This window comes from Protopterus annectens, chromosome 10.part0, assembly GCF_019279795.1.
Source record: "Protopterus annectens isolate FY-2018-M chromosome 10.part0, PAN1.0, whole genome shotgun sequence".
Classification (NCBI taxonomy): Eukaryota; Metazoa; Chordata; order Ceratodontiformes; family Protopteridae; genus Protopterus; species Protopterus annectens.
In genome coordinates this window covers 84,553,066-84,560,238 of record NC_056744.1, presented here as the reverse complement: position 1 = coordinate 84,560,238, position 7,173 = coordinate 84,553,066, and positions in this window count along the sequence as shown.

Here is a 7,173-nt window from a genome sequence, read left to right as displayed (position 1 = left end):
TACAGAGGACACTTCCTGTGGTCAAATAAAGTGTCAGGGTTGAGGGACTCAGTTGGGGAATCAGCATGCTTCTTCCTCCTGCATGTACTTTTTTGCACTGGATCAGTATGGCTTCATCCACATCACATGAAAATTCATGACAACTCTTGTGGAAAGCTTGCGTATGACTTTCAGATCTGCCCTGGTCACGGGAGGGATGATAAGGAAAGGCTGCAAACTGAAGGGTGCCCAAGTGTGGAACCAAAGTCATTGAAGCATCCCCAGCCTGTGAAGACTGACAAAATACAATCTTCCCAAACATGAAAGCCAATACCAAACCCTTCAGCACTGGAGATCTCAGAGTCAGCACTGCATCAGTCCCTAAATAGGTGGACATCATTGGTAGAGTTGTCAGAGGCACCAATGTCGACAGACCAGATGGCTTTGACACTGACATCAGGACCTTTACCTCAAATGCCAATGACATTGATAAAGAAAAAGGCACCTAACAAGTAGGTGCCAAAGACCCAGCAGTGAGGGATCGAAGCTGAGACTCCATTGACTCTGCATCAGAGTCAAATAAGTTAGACACTTCTCAGTCAACATACAGGAATCCGATCCTGCCAATTGTGGGAAGCTTAGGAAAGGACAACAGCTTCGAAACTTCCAGTGCCAAAAACACATACTGGGGAAAGAGTTGAGATGTGGGAAGTGGGATGATACTTATGTGACTCTGAGACTTTATAAAAATTCTCATTCATCCTTTACCAGTCAAAACAGAGGTGCTCCAGACTGACCTAGACTGATGGAAGGAGGGGATAGGAAGAGAACCACCTGAAAAATTTACTTTCAGAACAGCAGCTATTAGCTGTCCTTCTGGGAGGAAAAGTCGTGTATGATGATGGTCTCGTAAGACCCTGGCACTGAAGCTAGAGATGGTGCGAAAGCAGTCTGAGCTGATGCCGCTTGCAAAGTGTCAGTCTGAGGAATTTTCAGTAAAGGAGAAGCTTGAGTCTAAGATTTGTCTGGGCTTTGTCTTTCTTTTTCTTTATTTTTTCTTTATCCTGATCTCTATCTTTACCTTTTGTGATTCAGAGGAGACAGAACAAGGTAAACCTCTCAGAATTAGTTTATTTTTCTCCCTTGTAGACAAGCGAGGGCCAAAACACTTACAGATACACAGGTGGTCTGCATATGCTCCAGTCTCAGAAATATCACAAAGAGGTCATGGGTATCCTGGGGCAAGATTTTATGGGCACAGTGGGTACATTTTATGATGTCTTTGTCCATAATGAAAGAAAAGCCAATACCCAAAACAGTGAACTAAAGTTACGAAACAACACAACAGCAAAAAAAAAAAAAAAAAAAAAGGCAAAATAGAGTACAAGTGAAAAACTAGCCTCTATAAGTATACAGATTTTGTGAATACCCTGTAATTCGAAATGGATGGAAAGGATAATATAAGATCACACAGTACTGGTGGTCATGATGGGTGAAGAAAACAGAAAAAGAATGATATGCATGAGAATCATATGCACTGAAGGCACAGTAAGGGAAGTGTAAAATAAATGGGGCAAAATATAGTTAAAGTTTGAGGAGAAAGCTGGTGCATGCAGCTTAAATGCAGCTTACACCCTGAAACAATGATCATGAATAGTGGATCATATAACACTACATAAGTAAAGGGTTATAGTTTTGGTTTATTACTGATATTAGTTTTGATGTGATATTTGAAAATATGACCATGAACGAGGCCTGCACTTTCTTCAACAGAATCTAAAGAAAGGACAAAAGAACCAGTAAATAAACAGTGAAAACTGGGTATCAAACCTGAAGTTAAAAAATTAAGAATGACTCTCTAATGATTCCTATGACAGAAAAGGCCTAAGTTATAGGTAAACTGCAGACTGCCATTACAGATCAACTTTTAAACAAAAGATAACAATGAAATTAAGTGCCTAAACTCAAAAACTCAAATGACTGAAGGCCTTTTTTCTAGAAGCAGCATTGCTAACAGTGCAACACAGTTTGAAACACTGCTCATTCAGGAAATAAAATCTGTACTAACTTCAAATCTGCTACCATCAAAAAATGACTATAATATCCGATCCCTCAAAATAATACGACTTATGCCCTAAAATCAAATATAATGGATATAAAATTACCGGATCCATAGCTTAACATCAAAGTGCTTGACATTACACCAGGAATCACAAACTGTTGGAAAACAAAGACAAGCCATGCTGTTAATTTTAAGACTATTACAAAAAAAAAAAATGCTTTTTACTGGGGGGACGGGGGAGCACGTCTCTTTGTGCTCCTACATTTCAAAATATGGTAACGCTGACTGCACAACCTTGGAGGTATGGAGAAATTTCCTTACCCCAAAGTTTTCTGATCTTGCTGAAACATCTGCATGTGCTTTCAGCAAATGCAAGAGCTGATTAAAAAAGAAATTCTGTTTTGCTCATACACAGTGATGTTCACTGTGCATCCCACATTGTAATTACAATATTTATACATTATGACATGCCTGTGTATCACAACAAGTTGGCCCATCAGAGAGGGGCATTCACAGTGATGGGCACCTAACTGCAATTATGTTACACTGTAACCACCCTAAGTAGAGGAACGATCTTAGATGAAATAGTGTCCTATTTGAAGAGTTCCATGGCACTCTTCAACTGCCTAGTGCTCCCGCCTGCACACATCACTCAAGGGCTAACCTCCTACACCCCACCCCAGCATCTCCACACCATACAGACTACTTTTTTCATTTTCTCAGTTTTTGCCTTACTCTTACACCAGACACCATTTTTCTAGATGCTCCGGGGTGCATTTTAGAATTCTTCCATCCAATGATGACTTGAACAAAAATTATACGTAAGGAAAGAAATTCAGTGTTACTGTTCAACTTTAATTTCGTTACATCCTTTCTACTCATCCAAACTGACCAAGACAGCATAGTAATAAATGTGTAGGAAATAAATGAAATAAACCATGGAGCTGTAGATGTTCAGAGGCTTATTTTAAACCATTTTCCAGATTTTTTTAAACAAACACAAAAAAAACATCTTTATTAAATTATTAAGTATGACAGGTAATCTTACATTTGTATAAATTAAGTGAAGTTATATTAAATTTCATGCTCTGGACTTTTTTAGAAGTCTTTACTGTTGCTGTTAATCTGCAATTATTTACACTTAAACAGGTTTCATCCATATTAACAGCAGCAATAAAGGCTGTTATAAAAAGTCCAAAACATAAAACTTAATTTAACTAACTTTAAAATGGCCTCATTCCTTGTCAGCTGGGTAATTATTTGTTTTAGCTTAGTTAACTTCTAGAAAACAATGTAAAACATGTTACTGATGCATCAATTCTTCTTGGAGAGAATTACTCATCCTCAAACAACCAACCTCCAGTTCTAACATATGTTAGAAGGTCCCCAAGGCAGGCAGTCAACATGCCAGCATTACTCTGTGGGTCCTTGTATAACCCCAGAATGAAGAAGCCCTGTCCAAGACTTACGGCATTTAGTAATACAGCCTAGAGGAAATTGCTCCTAAAATTTGTGTGTAACACAGGCCTTTAAGATCATTATATGTGCAAACATTGACACAGCCAGATCTATTAATCCCCTGCCAGCTATCCAGGAAATAAAACAATAACTTTTACTCTGCTTTTCAAACTTTTAATTAATTTTCATCTATAGCAAGACACCCACCTCACCCAGACAGGTAGGATTTCTTTATCTATGTAATTACAGAGCTGCTAACAAACATTTTTTTTGCATGATGATAATAATGTATATCCTGAGGCAGATCCCAGCTGTCTACCACCTCTTATGCATTAGTTTCTGGAGCACAATGCACAATCCCATTTTGTGTTTTCAATGGTTCTTTCTTTATTTACAGAGATGTCAATGTTATACAACAGCCTGCTCATAAACTGCACAATACCCATGATGCTTATATTATTTTCTTCTGATCATTATGCCCAATTTACATACAGTAATTAAGTAAACTGGCACCAACTGAGGATCTGTTTCAAGAGTCTATATGTACAGGTTCATAGGTTAGTACTAAGTTTATGGCCCATGAGCTTAGCCATGTCACCCAAGTAGCAATACAAATATATTAGTTGCCCTGGATCAAAAGGTTATTCCCAGAAACTCCAATCCAATCATCTAGATTGGTTTTGAAGGGAGATAAGGAGCTGCTTTGATTGATGTCTACAGGGGGTCTACTTTAAAGTCATGGATGTACTAGGTTAAGGCCGTATAGAATCAGGTGTTCTGAAATAGAGGTTGTTTATAAAAGGTATTTGTTATACTGCTTGACTCAGTATGAAGGAAACTGAACAGAACAGAATGTTTTACTGGGCAAAATGCTAAAAAGAAGTCACCCTCTAGAGCCCATATGAGACACAGTAGACGGAGAGCACTTTTTAATTTACCAGGGAATTGCAGTTTTCCTAATCCAGAGATCATCTTTTGTTAAGAATTTCTGGGGGAATTATTTATTTATTTATTTTTTTAAGAATCTTTGAGGGGGTTTCAACTCATCAAAATGCTCGGGTAGATATATTCCAAAGGAGCACTGTGCTGAAGGATCAAGTCTAATTACAGAGGAGTACACTGGGACAAAGAAAGTACAGTTTTGTACCTACCATAAATGTAGATGTTCGAAGATCCACATTGCTGCAGTCCTAACTATTGGGTAGTCCGCTGTCCAGTCGGCCCGAATACCAAAGTATATGGCTGACGTCGGTCAGGGCGCATTAGACTGACGTCAGTACGTCAGGGTACTAATGCGCATGACCGACGTCATATCCTCAGTCTTTTCTTGCCCCAGATGTCAGAAGACCCTAAAAAGACAAGGCCCAATATACCTGCACCAAAAATATGTACAATATATACAAAATTATCAGCATATAACCTCACCTACACAACAACCCCTAAACACAGAGGGGAAGGAGGGAGGGTAAATTGGACTGCAGCAATGTGGATCCTCGAACATCTACATTTATGGTAGGTACAAAACTGTACTATGTTCTTCATTCCACATTGCTGCAGTCCTAACTATTGGGTAGAATCCCAAAGCAGAGGTAAGGGAGGCTGGCAAATCATAAAGAAGCAGGAGCTGACAACATGCCTTGCAAAATAGCTGTGGCAAAACCAGCCCTAGACTTAGAGTAGAGAGGAAGGTGATAATGCTTAGAGAAAGTATGCACTGAACTCCAAGTAGCTGCCTCCAAAATATCCTTAGTTGCCACCCCCCTTAGAAATGCTGCTGAAGTGGCAGTAGCCCTAGTGGAATGAGGCCTAATCCCAGCTGGAATCTCCTTGCCATGATGGGAATAACAAAATGCAATGCAAAACCCAATCCACCTAGAAATAGTTTGTTTTGACACAGGCTTGCCCTGCAAACTCAAAGCAAAAGAAACAAACAACTGCTGAGACTGCCGAAAATCCTTAGTCCTGCTTAAATAATAACGCAATTGCCTGTGTACATCTAAAGTGTGCAAAACCTTTTCCCCTTTATTTTGGGGATCTGCATAAAAAGTAGGCAAATGAATAGTTTGGTTTAAAGCCACACTAGAAACCACTTTAGGCATAAAGGAAGGATTAGTACGTAATGATACCCTATCCTTATGGAAAATCAAAAAGGGCTCTACTGCCATAAGGGCCTGCAACTCAGACACCCTTCTTGCAGAAGTAATAGCCAACAGAAAAGCAGTCTTCCATGACAAGTATTTCAATTCAGCAGTAGCCGCAGGCTCAAAAGGTTGTAGAGTAAGTTTTTCCAACACAAAATTGAGATCCCAAGCAGGAGTAGGAGCTCTACGGGGGTCTTATATTCTTTGCCCCTCTAAGAAACTGCTTGAACAAAGGATGCGAAAACAATGGTGGGTCACAATCATAGTGAGCTGAAATTGCTGCAGCATGAATCTTAATGGAAGAGAAGGACAAACCTTTGTCCAATAACTCAGTAAGATATTGAAGAGCCACACTCAAATTGGGCTCAGAAATCTCCAAATTCTTTGCTGTACTCCAAAATAAAAACCTCTTCCATTTTTCTGCGTACACTTTCCTTGTACTAGGTCTTCTAGCTTCCATAATCACATTTAAAACCTGTTGAGGAAGTTGAGACCTGCTGTGTTTCAACACAGAATATGCCAGGCTGTTAGATGAAGAGAGTGAAGCTTGACATTGAGCAGATGACCGTCCTTCTGAGACAACAGATGTGGAATCAAAGGTAAGGGCCAAGGAGGCTTCCTTACCAGACTCCTTAGTAGTGGGTACCAGTGTTGCCGAGGCCAATCTGGAGCTATTAAAATCATCCTTGGCTTGTCTTGTCTGACCTTTAAGAGCACCTTTGGAAGAAGAGGCAGAGGTGGAAAGGCATACACATGAAGATTTTTCCAACTGAAAGAAAGAGCATCCACTTTCCAAGCTGAGTGATGAAACCCCTTTGTGCAAAACTTTGGCAGCTGGTGGTTTAGTGGAGAAGCGAACAGATCTATGTCTGGAGTTCCCCATGACACTGTCAATTTCTGAAATACATGAAGATCCAGTTTCCACTCGTGGGGATCCATGATTTGTCTGCTTAACACATCTGCTAAGGAGTTCTGTGCTCCCGGCAGAAACCTTGCCTGAAGAGTTAGTTGCAAGCTGAGCGCAGTCTCCCATAAAATCATTGCTTGCCTGCATAGAGGATAAGAATGTGTTCCCCTTGTTTGTTGATGTACCACATGACAGTTGTGTTGTCTGTTAGAATCAACACCTGCCCTGGAAGAAGTAACTCCTTGAAAGCCATTAATGCAAACTGGACTGCTAACATCTCCTTCATGTTGATATGTAGATGCTGTAGTCTGGCAGGCCACTTGTCTTGTATCCACTTTCCATTTAGATGAGCTCCCCAAGCAATGTCCGAGGCATCTGTCGTTAAAATCTGACTCGCCCCTGGCCGGGTCACAGAGAGTCCCTTGTTTAGGTGACATTCCTGAGCCCACCACAAAAATTCTTTTTGAAGGCAAGGTATTATTTGAATGACAGTGTCTAAATCCTGGCAGTGCTGTGTCCATACACTTTGGAGATACCATTGCAGCTTCCTCATATGCAGTTTGGCATTGGGAAGCACCAGAATACAAGATGCCATGAACCCTAATGCTTGAAGGACTGTCCTTGCA